Raw genomic sequence first — 19,945 nt, forward strand, 5'->3', positions numbered from 1 at the left:
TAGCACATTATGGGCTTGTTATGTGTAAATATCAGCTTGCCATGGGTACATTTTAAAGATACCAATATGTGAAGTGGTCCTATATTTGAGGAGCATATTGTGGGCTTGCTTTGAAAAATGATTCCAGATATGAGGAAACTTTCAACAAAATGTTCTTTGCTGGACTCCTCTTACAAGGCCAGGCCTATGAGTTTGGCTTACTTGTACAGTGAGTAACCATTTTAATTTCTTACAATACTAACCTGGAATATCAAAAGAAATTTTTGCCTTGTAGAGTGGAGAACTCAAGAAGACAGCTCCATGGCTCTGTGTCACGGCGTCAAAACGATAATGCCACGCCTGATGAAACTGATAATCTAGGCAACCTTTAAAACACAAAACTTACAGTATTTGAATTGAGTCTAATCATTGGCTTGGCTATGAACTCAGGGCAAATTCATACATGCCGTTTGCTATGTGAAACAATTGCTACCACTGTGCTTGGGCGCTGTGCTCATTTTTCTCTATTTGGCTACCAACCAGTCTAAACAAGATCCAAAGGCCCAAGAAATGTATTCAGTGGTTATTGTATGTATTTGGCAAAAGCAGGAATGCTAACAGCCGTAGCATTTTATCTTGGCTGCTAAGTTCTGAAAAGGGGAAGGGGAAGAAACCATTTCGCCAAGATAGCATAAAACACCAGCTTTCTCTTGAATTATCTGTTCCAGTCAAGCAAGGTAAGCATAAATGCCATCCCCTACTGAAGTACTTTGCTCTCCCACTCACCTTTCTGTTTCAAGCGTGCTTTCCTTTTCTTGGAACAGGCAGTTGCAATGACAAGTCCAGAGATTTTCTTGAGAACAAGATGCTGGCAGAGATTCTTCTGCGGGATGCTTGGCTTGCCCTCCCACACTTTCCTCATTTCTCAGAAAAGTCTGGAAGCTGAAAGATTGGAAGGAGGGGGCAGTGGAAGTTGCTCAGACCATGTGCATGCCTCAGCAATCCAGGAAGAGAAGTGAGTAAGTAGCTTGTCATACTTAAGTGCCTCCGGCTAGGTCTCTTGAACAGTCTGGGAAGAAACAGCTGGAGCGACCACACAGAAGGTTAGTACTTTGTTCCTAACTTGATCTGCCTTTGGGTGTTATGATCCAACTCTGGAACAAGAGATATCTTGGGAGAATTCGGGAAAGAGTTCTGCAGTACCATAATCTTTGGTCTGGTCTGTTTTTTTGTGGGTGGATGGACTGACAGACTGATTTCAGCACGCCACTGACTACAGGCTAGCAATCATCAAATCAGAGCAATATGTTTAATTCTAATAGAGTCCTTTCTACTGGTTAGCCAAAATATGATTTGTGGAAACAGTTAAAAAGACAGTTTCAGTTTGCTAGAAATGTTATGTGTTTTCTTTTTTAAAAAAAGAGTGTGGAGAGTGTATTTGCACACCAGGGAAGCTGTTGTTCTCTGAGATGGCAAAGGAAAGACAAGAGTGGACAGTGTGTAAGATTCAGGAAGGTTACTTTTGGAGGGAGCAAAACTTCCTGGACCTGGAAATATTTGGATGTAGAATGATATGAGAAATTAAGGTTAAGTAGTTTGCATAAGTAGCAAGGATACTTTAGATGTAACTAATTTTTCGTAACCTTAGGCTGGGAGAAAAATTCCATGAATCACAGCAGCTGCATTTGGCTTAAATACACATTCACAAAGCAACTGGCATATAAAATTATTTAAACCTGTTCAAGGTCTAGATGCTAGGTAATTATGATTGGTCATTATTACTGAGGAAACTGAATGAACTTTACACTTTTTGAGGTTCTGGATAAGTAATTTCCTTTCCTCCTCTTTAAGGGTGCACATATGCACAGTTTGTATAGAATTGAGATCAATATACAAATGGAAATGCTCTCTCATCTTTCTGGAAACATATAACACATTTATGGGATTATTGCTTACTGCCACCATACTGTATATGGGAACACAAAAATCCAAATGATCACTAGAGGGCAGCAGAAACTGTTATCCAATGGTTAACTGGGGTTTTTGAATTATTCAGAGTTACCTTAGGTGGGTTGTAACTTTGAACGTCAAGAGATAGCTAATTCATATATTTATCGGATATTAAAAACAAGTGAAGAGAAAGGGGGGGATTTTCTTTGCCTTTCAGGACTAACAAATTTAACTTTCTATTTCAGAGTTGGCCAATGTGGTTTTCTTCTAGCTAATTTGTACTATAACTCCCAACTGATTTAGCCAAAGGCAAGGATTATGGGAATAGCAGCATCAACAATTAAATAATACAAACTAAAACTAGCTGCATTAGGATTAAATTGTATCCAGTAAAACCATGTCCAATTTCTAGGGGAAGATACATAAAAAGAAATACTAATATTTCAGAATTGTATCTTTACCTTTCTTTCAAAGATTTAGTTATATGATCATTTGTCAGCTCTGCTAAGACAGCACTGAAAAGAAGTGATATTGATCTTAATTTGAAACAGACATACATGAAGCAAAAAATTCCTAAAACGATTAGTCGCCTCAAACCATGACATGTGGGGGCAAATAATAATAATATGATGATGATGAAGATGAAGAAGAAATATACTTGTAACTTAGGAGGAATAATATTAAATGCACAAAATAACAAACCTCTCTGAGCATCTAGCTCATGTTTTCCCAATCTGTAATCTGTCAGTTGTATTGATACTGCAACTTATAAAATTCTCCAACATGCATAATGGAGAGGAGTTGAAAGGCATTAGGTTTAGGGAAAGCTACTGCAGGTATCACCTATCAAAGTACATTTACACTGTAAATACTATATCACCAGATGGGCTTCTTGTAGCACTTGGAGATTGGTAAGTGGATAGGTATGTGCGTATATGTATACACATACGCACGTATTTACCCACCTACATACATAGTCAGAGAGAAAGAATTCCAAAGCAGGAAAAAAAAATCACCTTGGCTTTCTTCTTGGCTTAGTACAATATATGAATCAATTCAGAGTCCATCCCATCTATCACTCAGGTAGGCTGAAGAGCACTGTAGGGTTCAAGTTCCAACCTGGCTGCTTCACTAAACAGGAAGATGTGTCTTTAAGATGTGTGAAGGCAGAGAAGAGAAAGGGGAATTCTAAAATTCTGCCAAAGAATAAACGTATCTAATTACACTGAGATGTTGAAATATTGGCAAGCACTTCCCCCTCCCACCCGATTGTATTAAAAATTCAGTTAACTCTTGTTTTAACAAATGGGGAGAAGGTTGCAAGTGTCCTTTAAACCAAATGTTCATTAAATCTGAATACATTTTGTGTAATCATGGTTATCTATTTGACATATTTAAGATGGTGAATGGGATTTTATGAATGTACAAAACTATAGTGTACAAAATGTGTCTGTTACATCTAATATCTACTAAAACGAAGGTCCATTAAATTGAGACATTTACAGTATTGGCATCTTTAGCAGTAAATCCATGCTGCTTTTCCCGACAGGTGACAAAGAACAAGGGACCGACATGGCTGGTTTAGCTCTGAGAACTGAATTCCATAGGCTTTTAGAAGAAATGAAACGCCCCGTGGATTCAGTTCTACAGCTAGGCAGCTAATAAACTCCAGAGAATCTGATCACAAATGCTTCAGGGTATCATCAAAGAACGTCTGCCAAGAACAGATTTACAAACTTATTCAGTTAAATATTTGCCATCCATCATTCAACTTAGGGATCATTTGTTATTCTTAAAAAGTTAAAGCAGTTCTATTTTAAGCACCTATTCACACAACCCAAGCCAATCTTTAAAAAGTTTATGACATTGCAATGTCACTTTTTGGCATGAAGGCATGACTCACTAAAGTGCTATAAAGACAGTATCCAAGTAGAAAGGCTGATCTGGTATAGTACAAACCATCCAATTTAAACGTGAGTGCACACTGTGAGCAGATCATCAGGCACAAGAAATTGGGAACTAGGGGGGTTCAAATGAGTACAGGTTTAATTCTAGCTATTGCAAGAAACTGAACTACTAATAATCAAGGCAAATTGGTGATAGGTAAGAGTCAAAGGAATTCAAGAAAGGCTGGGCTTCGCACTTGTGAGTGTGAAGGGACTCCAAATTAATGATGTACTTGACTCCTGCCTCGGGTTCAGCCCGGTCATCTCCTACATATACAGTATTCTATTCTCAGCATTTGCTATGTGTATAAGGGTATTTCTACACAATTTCCCTCACAAAATATTTAAAGTTGAGCTATAATTCTTCTTGCAGCAGCATTTGAAATGTTAAAGACATATAGGGAACTCACACTCCACTGCACACAAAATGGAAATAAAATAAATTGACAATGTCCTTAGCTCTTTGTTATACGAGTTTATTTGGGTTGTTTTCAAAATAATCTGAGTGATTGCTATGAGGGTAAACTGGCTGCAAATACGCTGTTATTTTGTGGCATTTAAAAGCCTTTTGCAAGTTCCAATGGTAAAATAGTTAACATGTTAGTTTTTTTAACCCATTCTTTTCCTAATAGCTCTAATTACGTTTAATGTTCTAAAAAATGCTTATAAGCAAGAACAAATGTCCCAAATCTGGCAATATTCCTTTCCTTATGAAAGAACTGAGCAGATTGAGGCACATTGATCTCCTCACAATGCCTTAGAGGTCTGCTGCAACTAAGCCAATCTACTTCTGACTCTGGGCTCACCAACCAATATGATATGGCCCTGTAAATTACTTACATCTGTGGAAGGTTATCACCCAGCCCTCTCCCAGAAAAATAAAATATCCTAAGAAATATTGAAAAGGCAGAATATTTCTCTGGATGTGAAAAGGAAGAAACATATTATAAAGAGAAAATAGCTCCCTGTAGCTTCCTGCCCATCCCCCTTTGTCAATGTTTATCTGTTTATCTGTTTAGTAACTGATGGTTTTATTTTTCAAACTCTGCCTGCAAGCTATCTACCCCCCCCCACGCCCCTCCCTTACCTCTAATCCTCCAACAGTGCCCTTTCTGTGGGGGAGGGAACCTTGTTCTCATGTCTTTCAGCCCTGGAAGATTGTACTCTTCGAGGTGAGTATAGATTTTTTTTTCCTTTGGGGGGGGGGAGAGGAGGAGAGTGTTGCCTTGTGTGTGCATGTATGAGATGAAGGAAATTCCTACTAGAGGTTTGCCTTCAACCTGAGTAAAAACCCTTTGCACATCTATCTGGCCAACCTACTCTATTGGTCCTAAAGTAAAAACCTGGCCTCCAGAAGGCAGTTTTGATTTAGATTTTGTCAACAAATTGCTGATTTCTGGCCACCATCAGATGAATCAAGAGCCCCACCCAGATGCAAACGATGTGTCAATGAAAGTCTCCATACATCTTGATCTTTAAAAATATGCCCGCACTCGCTGGGAGATCAAGATGGAAGAGTTTGGATCTTTAAAAATTAGCCAGCATCCGCTGGCAGATCCAAATTAGAAACGGAACACCCCAGGGCAGAGACAGGTATTAACAATCCAGTGCTTAAGGAGATAGAACAACGGGCATAACTTCGAGCAAAAGTAAGACATTTAGCAGGTAATAAAAAGGTAAAGCCTGTCTGAATAGGAAGACCTAGGTAATTGGACTTGATTAATTTGATGTAATGTCTGTTAAAACTCTTAGGTGTGCATCTATACTAATAACATGTAGAATTGAATGGCATTGAATTGATTGTGATATGTTTGACCAGCTGGCAAAATAAGTAAGCTTCTCGGCTTGGGCTTGAAGCTGTGGGGAAGGGGAGTGTAGTTAGGATTTAAACTGCTCTCTAAGTTTTTCCATGCTTGGAGAATGAGCCATATGTTCCCCAAGGAAAGAAAATTGAAGATTTAAAGGGACAGGACCTCCCCCAGGCCTGAAAGTGTTGTTCCATGGTATTTGTGCATGTATGTGTGTGTGTGATCATTTCCAGACCTGGAGGGAAGTTGAGATCCCTTAATAATAGAAAATGAAGCTCATTGGCTTATGTACAGCTCCCTGAAATAATTGTAATAACTGCTTTGCGTGAAGAAAGAATGAAATGGGATTTTTGTATGTGAAATGAATGATTGCAGTACAAATGTGAGTATGTTGATGGTAAAAGTTGGTATGAATGTACTTTGATTCCCTTTCATATAAAGAAACAGTAAGTTTCAAGGTTGTTTAATGGTATATTGGTGTATGTATGTGTGTTATCATTTCCAAACCTGAACGGAGGGTGAGATCCTCTAATAACAGAAAATGAAGCTTGGTGGATTGTTAAAAAAGCTTCCTGAAATACTTATTATGATTGGTTGGCATGAGCAAGCATGAAGGTCTGATTGCAGTATGAATGTGAGTATGTGTCCCCGATGCCCCAGGGAGTGATAAGTGAAGGGATCCAGAGACCTGTGATTGCCTGTATGAATCCCCCCCCCCCCCACCTTCCTTCTGGGTTATTCTTTGGAGGGAAGCAGGAAAGGCGGAGAGAGTGAGTGTCTGCTCATTTTTACCATGAGTGTGTGTATGAAATGCCCCCAGTGATACCTGTGAATGCCTCTGTGCATTCCCCCCCTTCTTTCCCTCCTTCCTTTTGGGTCATTAAAGGGGGCTGAAGTTTTTCTGCTCACTTTAACCACTTTTTTTCTCTCTCTTCTGAGAAATTTGGAGTAAATGGGTGACCTGCTCCTGCACCTTTACCTTTCACTGTTGTAATCTTTTCATCTGCTTAAAAAAGTTATGCAGTTACACTTCTTTGTCTGCTCTGAATACAATTTTGATTTTTTTCCTTCTGGAAATTTTTGAGATTTAAAATGCTTAATTAAACCTATAAAAAGAAATGATTTTGAGATATTTTGCTTACATTTGTAAATGTTTTAACATACTTAATGAGAATATGCTTCCATCTGAATGGAATCTGATATTTTGGAGTGTTGACTCAAAGTACCTCTTTTTTTTTTAATTGCAATTTTTTAAAAGCTGTTCTTCCCTCCCTCTTTTATGCCTGAGTGCATTTTAAATGCTTTTGAGTCAAAGTGCTCTACCCTATGATATTTTATTTGTTTGTTTGTTTGCAACACAAGTTGTTGTCCCTCTTGGAAATTTACTCATCATTGCAAAAGTGTTTCAATCATAGAGGCAGTGGGAATGTCATGTTCCATGAAATTTACATCGTCTGCCTTCTGAAATAATGTTTGGATTTCCACACTTGGACAGAATGGGGGAAATTCCACAACATGAGACTAAAGATATGTCTGTAAAGAACTGTATACTTGGCCTTTCCTCTTCTTCTTCACCTCAGAAACAAAGGACTGCTAGCTCAAACCATAATTCTCGAATTTGCTGCTGGTGATTGCCTCCATGAGGAAAAAACTTAGCCAAGCCTTGGACAGGCTACCAAGACTGACTGACTACTCTTACCAGCAAGCCAAACCTAATGCCATCCAGCAGACATGAAAAAGGACCTTGAGATGAAGTAAAGACTAAAAGACTCTTCAATTCCCAGAAGACAGCTGTAAAGACTATGGGGGAGGGTGGAAATTGATTGTAAAGTTTTCTTTCTTTGGCTCCTTCACAGAAATTTATTGTAAGGTTTTCTTTCCTGTCTCATTTATATTGTAATCAGTTGAATGTATTCATGTAAGAATTGTATTTGAGAATGGCTAGCACAGCAAGTTCTGATCACCTTAGATTTCTATCTAGTGGGAGGGAAATTTTGTCCAAAATGTCTGTATTTTCTGTATTGTAGAAGCAGCTACACACACACACACACACACAGAGAGAGAGAGAGAGAGAGAGAGAGAGAGAGAGAGAGAGAGAGAGAGAGAGAGAGAGGCCCCATTCAGAATTAAACTGAAACTATCTCCTTGATTTACAATCCACACAAAGCTTCTCTTAGGTTGATTTTTGCCCTGACAGAAAAGCCTAAACAGTGATATCTCCCTGTTAATTCCATGGGGGAGGGTCAATTCCCCTCAGACAATTCCCCCACTTGAAGAGTAGCAGAAAGGATCTTCAAAACATGAGCCCTGAATAAGAGCTAGGGCAGGTTCAAGAACCATCCCTTCAAAATGGGCAGCCTGTAACTTAAAGGAAAAGCATGGCTGCGAAGAATTTTGGAATTTCTGCTTGCTTGAAACCTGTCTGGAAGGTCACAGAAAGTGATATCTGATACTAATTGGCATGGAAAATTGGATATTGTAAATTTCTTTCCAGAAATGGTGCCCTGGTTGCTAGACCTTCATGGTTGAAAGCTCTCTGGGAGCCACTGAAGGGACCCTTCTGCTGTTTCTCTCAATGCCTTTCCATCAGAAAAATTAAGTCTCCCTGATCTGGCCAATTTTTATCTTTTGTCAAGAACATATGCGTTCCACTCACACGTTTTGGAAAAAAAAGGAGGGATTGTGGAAAGTTATCACCCAGCCCTCTCCCAGAAAAATAAAATATCCTAGGAAATATTGAAAAGGCAGAATATTTCTCTGGATGTGAAAGGAAGAAACATATTATAAAGAGAGAATAGCTCCCTGTAGCTTCCTGCCCATCCCCCTTTGTCAATGAGCCATTAAAGCCTGAGCTAGTCCACTTTACATAATAAAGAGTTCTCCCCTTCAGCTCCAGAGTGATGGGATTAAGGCATGATAATATTGACAGTTCTAGGCTGCATCAACAGAGGGATAGAATCAAGATCACGTGAAGTGTTAATACCACTTTATAATGCCTTGGTAAGGCCACACTTGGAATACTGCATTCAGTTCTGGTCGCCACGATGTAAAAAAGATGTGGAGACTCTAGAAAGAGTGCAGAGAAGAGCAACAAAGATGATTAGGGGACTGGAGACTAAAACATATGAAGAACGGTTGCAGGAACTGGGTATGTTTAGCTTAAGAGAAAGAAGGACTAGGGGAGACATGATAGCATTGTTCCAATATCTCAGGGGTTGCCACAAAGAAGAGGGAGTCAAACTATTCTCCAAGGCACCTGAGGGTAAAACAAGAAGCAATGGGTGGAAACTAATCAAGGAGAGAAGCAACTTAGAAATGAGGAGAAACTTCCTGACAGTTAGAACAATTAATCAGTGGAACAGCTTGCCTCCAGAAGTTGTGAATGCCCCAACACTGGAAGTCTTTAAGAAGATATTGGATAGCTATTTGTCTGAAACGGTATAGGGTTTCCTGCCTAGGCAGGGGGTTGGACTAGAAGACCTCCAAGGTCCCTTCCAACTCTACTATTGTATTGTATTGTATTGTATTGTATTGTATTGTATTGTATTGTATTGTATTGTATTGTATTGTATTGTACTATAGGTGCCTACTCTTCAGAGATCTCCAAGGAAGTTGCAGAATTCTTATCCATAGTTCTTAGGAACCATCCTTGTGCATGCTATTCATTGCTAGCTTCATTTGTTTCTTGTTAAATGCTTTAGGATTTACTCACAATTTTATATTTATTCTATTGTATGCCAGTCTTTTATTATGTTTGGTCTTGGACTATAAATAAATTTTGATTTGGAATCTGATAGAAGGAATTATGATTGTACTGAGCACAGGTACGGGAGGATTGCCAAAATATTTACACTGGGAAATGGAAAAGTGATGTTATTCCAAATACAAAGATTTGTAATTTATCTGTGTTGGAAATGATATTTTTTATCAGTCAAATAATGATGCAGCACTATAGGTAATCTTTGACTTACAACAGTTGATTTAGTGACTGTTTGAAGTTATAACAATATTGAAAAATGTGACTTATGACCGTTTTTCACACTTATCACCATTGCAGCATCACCATGATCACCTGATTCACACATGGCTGCTTGACAACTGGTTCATATTTATGATGGTTGCTGTGTCCCAAGGTCATGTGATCACCTTTTGCAACTATCTTGACAAGTTAATGGAGAATCCAGTTTCACTTAACAACTGTATTACTAATTTAACAACTACAGTGATTCACTTAACAACTGTGATAAGAAAGGTTGCAAAATGGGGCAAAACTCACTTAACAAATGTCTCACTTAGCAAAAATAAATTCTGGGATCAATTGTGGTTGTAAGTCAAAGATTACTGGGTATGTTTTTATTTGGTACAAATTTCACCATATTATATGACAGAGCATCATTGCTACATTGGGGGGGGAGCAGGGTTAAACCAGTGATTTCTACTTCTGTGTGCACATGCGCGCGCGCACACGCACACACACACATTGTATTGAGTTTATTTGGGCATCCTTTTTCTTCTGGAGTTTCTAATTTTTAGAAATTCTTTGATTTTTGGTTCTTTTTAGCTTATGTAATATGATTATTTACATTTTATATTTATTTCCTGTAATTTTGTTATAAAATACAATACAATGGGCAACCTTCTTTCCCCTCCCCCACAAAAAAAATTTCTGGTTCAGCTGCTTCTCCAAAGGATAACGTAACATCACTACCTCTACAGTTGCAAGATTAGTGATTCCATCTTAGTGCCCACTTTCTTCCAGTTAACCAGATTTCATTCTATGTCCTGGAGTCAAGCATTGTATGCACATCTCTATTGATTCTAAGGTAGTAATTTTGGTCTATTCCTGGGAGTTTGGACGAGGTTTTGGCGTGTCAGAAGATCTCTCAGAGGTGGTCAACACCTCCAAAAACAGGCTCTGTCATCTGATGATGTGCTTAATCCCAAATTAAAAATTATCAGACAATTTCTGTTTCATTTTGACAGTAGAAGTAACTAAACAAGTCAGGACCCATTGGTCATGGAAACATCATTTCAGAGTTATTTCCTTATTTAACATTTCTACATGCCCACCTCAACTCTTGCTTCACCTCACCCATATCCTCACCCACCCACCCCAACTAATACTACACTCACTTCAAACTCCCTGACCTCTGTAGTATCTCATGCATTTCTATGCACCAGGCCTCTTGTATACTTCCTTGTCTCCTTGAGAACCCTCAGAAACTTCACCAGACCTCTTAAACCAGTGGTTCTCAACCTGTGGGTCGGGATCCCTTGGGGGGGGTCAAACGACCTTGTCACAGGGGTTGCCTAAGACCATCGGTAAACACATATTTTCGAAAAAATACAGAAAACATAAAATAATGTTATGGTTGGGGGTCACCACAACATGAGGAACTGTGTTAAAGGGTCGTGGCATTAGGAAAGTTGAGATCCACTGTCTTAAACAGACTCTTGCCCCCCCTCCACTCAGCAGCAGCCATTTATCTGCCTTCTGGTCTTGGACATGCGACTTTCTGCTAGTTTCCCTACTGACTTGTGGGAGGCTGGCAGAGAGCACCGGAAATGACAATCACATGATGATGGATGACTGGCAGTATAGCAGCTCTAAAGCAGCCACAACTTTTCCAAATCCAATCCCATGGGAGTAATGGTTGCTGGATTTTGCATGCATTCTTTAAGTTAGCCCATATGAGGTACAGTATACTGATTGAAAAATTGCTGCCCTGTGATGCACAATTTCATTCAATTGAAGGTTGCAAACAATCAAACAGGCACAAGTGTTTTAGTGTTATATAGCAATAGCAATATCACTTATATACCACTTCAAAATGCTTTTACAGCCCTCTCTAAGAGTTTACAGAGACACCATATTGCCCCCCAAAATCTGGTTCTCATTTTACCCACCTCAGAAGGCTGAGTCAACCTTGAGCCGGTGAGATTTGAACTGCCGAACTGGAGCTAGCCGTCAGCTGAAGTACTGCAGTCTAACCATTGCGCCATCTCGGCTCATTGTAGATAAATATAGATAAATATCACTGCTTATACTGTCTTCTATTTTACAGATCTTAAACCATACCCATCAAGTTTTCCAGAGGATGAAGAATGCTGCCATGACTATCATAAGACCAACATTTTTGTATCACTTTTATAACTGTTTTATGTCACTGTTTATAACTGTTTTCCATTATATCAACAGTCGTTATGGCCCTCCATGATGGAGGACTTCCATCAAAAACAGTATGCATTCAGCCTTAAGTTCCCAAGTGCCCAATATTCTTAACATTTAAATGGATTCAATCCACAGATGTTTCAACTCTACTCAGAGTCTAATATACAAGCCAGTTTTAACCGGATTTGTGGGCCTGTGAAACTTCATAGACATGGGTATTTATACTGAAAACTGGGTATTGCTTCATTCAGCACCATGGCCAGTTTATGTGGTACCTCTCTGTTCCAGAGTGCTTAACACTTAAACTCTGGAAACCCTGCCTAGCAGGAAGAAGAGTTTGATAATGGAACCCCTTACTAAATATGATCAAGTGGAAGGTAGCCAGCAAATGAGTCAATTTAACTTTGGATACAATAGACTAAATATGTTTTCAATTCCAAGATTAAAAATAATAATAAAGAGAAAATCCAAAGGATTTGACTTTTGCCTCAAAGTCAGGAGATAATAGCCTGATGAAATAATAATTTATTTTTAAAAAAATAGTCTTACCATTAAAAATAAATTTCCACAAGCAAAGCAAGAATAATCACACTAGACTAGAACATGCTTGTTTTTATTTAAAATTGCACAAATAGCTCGTGTACAAATTACGTTTCAATCTAATAGTCAATCATAACTTTGTAAATAAAATGTTGAGATTCAAGGAATAATCAATGGCACAGAAGATATTCAAAAGGCTATTTTAAGAGTTAATCCTTAGTAACCTAAATGATAATCCTGCCCTAATGTTACCTTTCTGTGTATCTGAAATTACAGGTGAAAAAATAGATGGCGATGAAATACACTATTATCTTGTATAGTCATTTCAGGTTTAATTTCTAAGTAGATCCATAGGGAATATCTTATGGTTATTTAGTTTAGTAGTTAGTGCCTCCCTTCCTTCTTACCCCATATATATATATATATATATGACAGAAAAAATCCTTGGGAAGAATTTAAAGTTAAGGTTAGCAGCAATTCTGATTTTGGCATGGCCTTTTAATGCAAGAATCATTTCAAATACTGCCCAAACAAGCAAGAACACAAAATCAATTATACATGCAATATTAGTGAATACACCCCACCCACCCACCCACCCCCACACCTCTGTGATTACTGGCTGCAAAGGAAGCAATTGACATCTGTACAAATTTTAATCAAATACTATTTTTCACTACCCCAGTGTTGTGCGTGTAGCCCAGTTTTTCATTATAGATATCATTGTCTCTTACAGCAGCAGAGATGAGTGCTTTTTCAGTCAGTATAGTTTAATCCAACCAAATTATCTCTTTGCTTTCTTTTTCTTCTTTCTGTTCTGCTCTTCACTGCTGTCCTCAGCTTCACTGGCAGTTGGGGTGAGTTCCTTTCTTATGATTTTCTTCTCTATCTTGTATTCTTGTTCTCCTACCCTGGGGTTTCCTTTTACAATAAATTCACCATTCTGATACATTATGGAAACATCTGTCTTTGGATACGTGCCATAGACTCTTCTGAGATCATCTTTCACAAAGTCTGGCAAGTCCCTCCTAGGCCCCACGACACGTTCAAGCCTACCCCAGTGGAGCTCTCCTCTCAGAACAAACCCTTCAGGCCACAGATCCCAGCTTGGTCTCTGGACTGCCCTAGGAGGATGATAGTTACTGTAAGGCTGGTACAGAGGAACAGACGTCACCTGGGGAAAGTGCCAGAAAGGGTAAGGGTAAAAAAAAGGACTTGGACCATAGAGGTGATGGTACTCCATTTGGTTGGATAAACTGTCATTGTAACCATAGTCCATGTTATAGTCCATGATAGCAAGAGGATTGTAAGTGTTGTGCATTGGAACTTGGGGCAGGAACGCATAAGGAAAATTCTGAAGCATGCCAGGATAGTACAAAGCCATACTGGTAAGATGGTGCACACAGCTTCTTCTTAACCAAATGCCACTTTCTCATGAAGCATTTCACCTAGGTTTTTTTCTTCCACACTGTAGGGATAAAGTAAGAGACGCTGAACTTCTTGAAAACATAAATAGTTCATATCTATTTATCAACTCTAAATAGTTAGAAAAAAATTGCATGTAAAGTAGACACATTTTGTAAAATGAAATTTGTTCAGGAGCAACGTTTATAATACGCCTAAAGGGATTTTTTCCCCCCTTACAAATAATGATCTCATAATTAGTGCTCTAAACAATTACACCACTTCAATAGCTTTGAAGCTTGTTGAGACAAGTTCTGTGTACCTACTATGGTGTTCTAATAAACAAAAACGAGGAAGCTTTTTATTCCCCTGCTTCACCAGGATACAGGGAGTGATGCAAAACAATGAAAAGCAGTACTCAGATTTATATATTGGAAAACATAGGCCTGGGGCTACATTCTAAAATGTAGTTGGATCCTTTTTATTTTGTTTTTGAAGCCATGATTTTGGGTAGAAGAGAATTTCAACTTTGTCCCGACTGTGATCCAAATCAGTTTGTATGTGCACATATAGGTGGTGTTCCTATTGCACGTTAAGCCACAGATTAACTTTAGCTTCCCAAATAAACTATACTTGGGTAAGTTTGCATAAACAGTTGTGTTTTGGAATACACAATTCACATCAAATGGGAAGCTATGCAGAATCACCCCACAGAATAGCTTAATAATTGATCCCTGTGCCACGGGCCATTCATATTATGCTTTCCCAATTACGTGCCTAAATGGAAAGTAGGCTGAAGAGAAAAAAAGCCAGCCACAAGCACTGTATTTATTTCCAAGAATTGCTGTATATCTCCTGGGTGCCATCTTAGAAAATAAATCCAAAAGGAGCAGCAGTCCAGCATTCGGATAAGAAAACAGACAAGGTGCTAGCAAGCAGCCAGAGCGACGACAGCAAAGAGGACACCAGCGACAAACTCAATTGTCATTTCCAAGAAAAGCCAGGCTTTTGATAGTACCAGTGAAATGTGGTTTCCCTTATAAGAAACAGGCAGGAAGGAGCCTGATTACAACCAGCACAATAGTGAGGGCAAAAGAAAAGTCATCAACATTGTATTATGATCCTACTGTGCCTCGGTTTCCCCCAACCCTCAGCCATTGCTTATATTAAAAATCAGTTAATATTAATAATAGTAATATTATAAACAATAATAAAGTAATGTTGTTAGTACTTTGCAAAAAAAGTTACATTTTGACTATGCAATTCAGACACTGTATTGCATATTTTAATATACCGGGAAATGGCAAATTATCTATGCATCTGCTAAAACAATCATCATCAATTTACTAAAAACTCCTCCTGGCTTCACTTCAGTAACACAGAGTTGGGTTAAGTCAATTCTCAAGCATATTCTCAGGAATTGCATTTGAAGTAAACAGTGATGGTAACTCTCTCCTAATAGAAATACAAATTGCCACCCGAAGCTAAAAAGCAGCCCAAATATTATTTTAAAAATCAATGAAGTTTGCTAGCTAAAACATAAGGAAAAAAGTTGCAAAAAGTTACACTTTGACTATGCAATTCAGACACTGTATTGCATATTTTAAGATACCAGGAAGTGGCAAATTATCTATGCATCTGCTAAAACAATCATAATCAATTTACTAAAAACTCTTCCTGGCTTCACTTCAGTAACACAGAGTTGGGTTAAGTCAATTCTCAAGCATATTCTCAGGAATTGCATTTGAAGTAAACAGTGATGGTAACTCTCTCCTAATAGAAATACAAATCGCCACCCAAAGCTAAAAAGCAGCCCAAATATTATTTAAAAAATCAATGAAGTTTGCTAGCTAAAACATAAGGAAAAATACAACTTTTAACATTTCTTTCTCTTTTCATTTTACTGTCTGCAACATCAAGGAGATAAACACCAACTTCCATTGTTAATTTAATTCAGAAATAAACTTTCCTAAAATGAAAAGTCTAAGGTTTCTTATCTTTGGCTGATTAATACTCCCACCCCCGCCCCATTTCACAAGTTCTACTATTAGAATTAGGCTACAACTATGTGTTGCACAGTCTGCTTTAGCATTTTAATCTTCAAACCAATCTCTCGTTTGCATTTTACACCCAACTATGTTATCCACATAACCTGTGTCTTGAATACAAGATTTCACAGTCTAGAATGGGGACACACATCGAGAAACACATCAGTTTAGCACTTTTTAAAGGAATAAAAATAGAATCGAATGCCCCATAAATCCTGCATTAAAAAGCGAAAGCAACATTACCAACCATAGTAGTGCCACAGCAGCAAGTAAATTCTGCCCAAGCAATGCCCAAGAATATGTAAGGAAATGCAATTATCACTGCCACAGCTCCTACCGACCTAGCAGTTTAAAGTATGCAAGTAGCTAAATAGATACCACATTGGTAGGAAAGTAATAATGTTCCATGCACCTCAATTTATAGTCATGCTGGCCACATGACCACATAAGTGTCTTCAGACAACGCTGGCTCCCTCAGCTAGGAAATGGAGATGAGCACCACACCTTATAGTCAGGCACGACTGATCAGGGAAAATCTTTACCTTTATTTAAGCATGAAAAGTATTCACTCTCTCTGTGTGTGTTCAGGTTTCAGGTTTTGTTGTCTAGAGAACAGGACAAAGGAATGCATAGCAACCAATAAACTCTAGAAAGCAGGAGAACATTCTTGCAGATATTATCTCAATCTTTTCTTATCGAGATTACAGTATTGTACGTGTTCTGTTCCTCCTTGCCTTTTTAAAGTAACAGAGGAGCTTGGATTCTTTCTAGAGTAGAGTAAGAGGTACTATTGAGGTAGTTATATTTAATCCTTTTCTTACCCTGTAAGAGAGATTCATTTATCCGATTATTGACTTTTTGTATTACCACATGTGTATTTTATCACTTTTTCCTCCTATTTATTTTATTTTGGAATTAGACTATGCACATATTATATTTCATTTTATTAATAATGTTGCAAAATTAATCATTCAATAAACAAGCCACTTTTATATAGTTGAAAAGAAAACGAAAATTCCCCCTGAGGATCTCTCTCTCTCTCTCTCTCTCTCTCTCTCTCTCTCTCTCTCTCTCTCTCTCTCTCTCATTGATGTCAAGCATAATCCAACTAAAAGGATTCTTTTAATATTTTAGTAATAATATACAATATATTAAATACAATTTAAAAAGTCAAGATAACAATTGAAATGATGTGATTAAGCTTCCACTTCAATTGCATCATCATGGCTACCATCCTGATTTTAATTTTAGAGATAAAAGTTACAAAGCTGAATAAATTCCATTAACAAGGTTGAGAGAGTTTATCAGGAAAAAAAAGTTATAGGTCATTGATAATCAAGGCTGTAAACAAAGCTATTAAGTTTGAAGTATGAAAAAGCAAACCTCATGCTTCAAGCATTGGTGTCACTTAGTCGGGTAATGAAATATCTGCAGGAAAACAACCAAGCTCAGAAAATATCAAGGATCAAGTATTACTTTATAAATAGGTGTTTTTCTCTATTATTTGAAAGTTTTTAAGCTTAACTTTCTCCTACACATGACATTGTAGGTTTGAGAGATAATACACTGGGGCCAATTAGTAGGACTATCAAAGGTGTTGCTTTAAAAAACGTTATAGCTTCCAATCCTTTGTACAAATCCAAATAAGCAGCTTGCGACAGTAAAAATATTTTAAAAAGTAACTAGTGATTGTTCCAGTTTTTATAGCCTAGATATATTAAACTGAATTATTATTTTTAAATCTAAAAAAATAAATTGTTATAAAACAAAAATTTAAAAATCAAGAAAAATACAGGTGGTGTAAATTTTCTCAGGACAACTTCATGCAGGATCAAAGTCTCAGTAGCTACTAATACTGATGATTATTTAGTGTCTCGTGAATCCTGAGTAGCAAAAGCGAAAAAGGGCTATTAGTCCCTTGCCCAGGCTCCTGAGCTTCCAATTATATCCAGTTGGCTGGTATAAGATATTGAAAGCTGGACTAGATGGGCTTATGGATGATTCAACAGGACTATTTGTTTATAACTTATATGTGTTATTTTTCTTTAAAAGTGATGGCAAAACAGGATGCAGTAAAACAATGTTATAAGATTTGCTGTCCAACATAAAAACTTAAGGACAAATCAACCAAGGTTTTTTTCTCTTGTTCATCCTAGTTTGATGGAATGAACACTGGATATTTGTATTACATTCCTCCATAATTAACTGAATCAGGGTTTATTCAGTTAACCTTCTGAGCTAGATTAATAAAACACATTATGCTGTATTTTAGCTTATTGCATTGCACAAAATCCACATCTGTAGTTCAAATAGCATGTTTTGTTTTGGTATCCTTAGGTCACTCTTGACTCCTAGCAACTGCCTAGACTAGTCCCTGCTGTTTTCTTGGCAAGATTTTCAGAAATGCTCTTTGCCTTCTTTCAGCCTAGTGTATATGACTGGCCCAAGGTTACACAATTGGCTTTGTGCCTAAGGCAGGACTAGACCTTATTCTCCTTGCTTCTACCCTGGTGCCTTAAACTGGTTCTCCTAGCATGCTTATCCATATTCTGTCAGACTATGGTTTATCAACTAATCCAATTTTCTATTTACTCACATTTTACAGATCCACAAACTAGCTGCACAGGACACGTTTGCGTATTTCAGGTTAAAATGTAGTTGGCTAGCTTGTTGTTTAATATACTCTTTGGACTCAGCTACTGGCCGAGTCCACAATCTGCTAACCTTTAGATAACATACTGTACAGAATTTATCGAGTTAACATAATTGTAAGAATTTCTACATTACACTGAACCATAAACAATAACCACATTGGTTAAGTTCTCACAACAGAGCATTTGGCTAGCAAACTGCAAGTCCACAATAGACCAGTTATCCTACTATTTCATAAATAATCTTATGTAATCTTAGTAATCAACAGAGACATGTAAGATATACCCTAGTACACTACACTTAAAATGCACCTAGTATACTTCAACAAGAGTTGAACCTTTAGCTATTTTCAACAAAAACAACAACAAACCCAATAAGAAATTTTTAGAAAAACAAAGCTATGGTAATTAAACAATGGGTTAAAATTCCCATCTCCCCCATTTTCAGAAGTTATGCTAGTTAAGAGATTGTGAGAATTACAGCCTACTATATCTGGAGACCATTCAGCTGGAGGAAGATATCCTAACCTTGCTTACGTAACAGGCTGGGAAGCCTCACTAGCATTTTAAAACCAGTAATACACTCAACAACAATCAAACAGCATCTCCCAAGTACTGCTTATATAAGTATTAGTCAAGAGTTAGAACTGCCCTACTATTATAAAAATAACAATATTATAGAAAGCATTTGTAAATGTTTAGTAAAACTACCAATTATTATATTTGCTATTTCACAACTTTAAAAAATGTATCACTATTAAATACTGACTACCTTTTAGAACTTTGAATCCCACCCTATTCTTCTACCTAAAAGCAAAACATTATCATCAAACAACTTACACTAACCAGTCTTATTTGCAACTCTGTCTTTCCACACATTTATTACTTTCTGCTCATTGCTCATTAGCTCATTTTATCAACCCCCAGACAGCACCTGGGGCAATTAATTAGCCATCATTCATTCTTTGTTAGGCAAAGGAAATCCTAATACAAATCCATTTCAAGAGGAATTATGTCATTAGGCCCAAGTAGTCTATTATTTGGAATTATCTTTAGGAATCAATTTCCTTCCAACTTTACACTTGTTTGAAAAACTTTCAAAATTAATGATGCCAAAACTAGGAAATAGCCTAGATGTAGAAGATGTGTTATGTTGTTTGATGTTAGCTGTAAAAACAGTGTTTCCCAGCCTTGGGCATTTCTGAGGTTTTGGACTTCAGCTTCCAGAATTCCATTGCCAGCATGGCCATTGGTAAGAATCTGGCAGTTTAAGCCCATTATCCTGGAAGTGGGCCAGGTTGGAAAACAATGCGGTAAAGTGTAAAGCCACAGAACAGGTTAGCATCGTGGGCTATATTATCATCATAGGTTAATTGAGCTGTGTGTGATGGATTATTAAGAGCCCACATAACTCTAATTATAGTTCATGGTTTAAGATTATGTTTCATGC

General features: G+C 37.6%; 1 long non-coding RNA gene across 1 annotated transcript; it reads right to left on the reverse strand.

The window, feature by feature from the left end:
- Positions 1–12,452: 12,452 nt before the first annotated feature.
- Positions 12,453–19,657, reverse strand: LOC309393300. The gene is made up of 2 exons (XR_014175563.1): positions 19,268–19,657; positions 12,453–13,860 (listed from the first exon to the last, which is right to left on the reverse strand). It is a non-coding gene; the product is annotated as an uncharacterized lncRNA (long non-coding RNA).
- Positions 19,658–19,945: the final 288 nt, after the last annotated feature.

This window comes from Natrix helvetica, assembly GCF_964273705.1.
Source record: "Natrix helvetica genome assembly, chromosome: 5".
NCBI lineage: Eukaryota > Metazoa > Chordata > Lepidosauria > Squamata > Natricidae > Natrix > Natrix helvetica.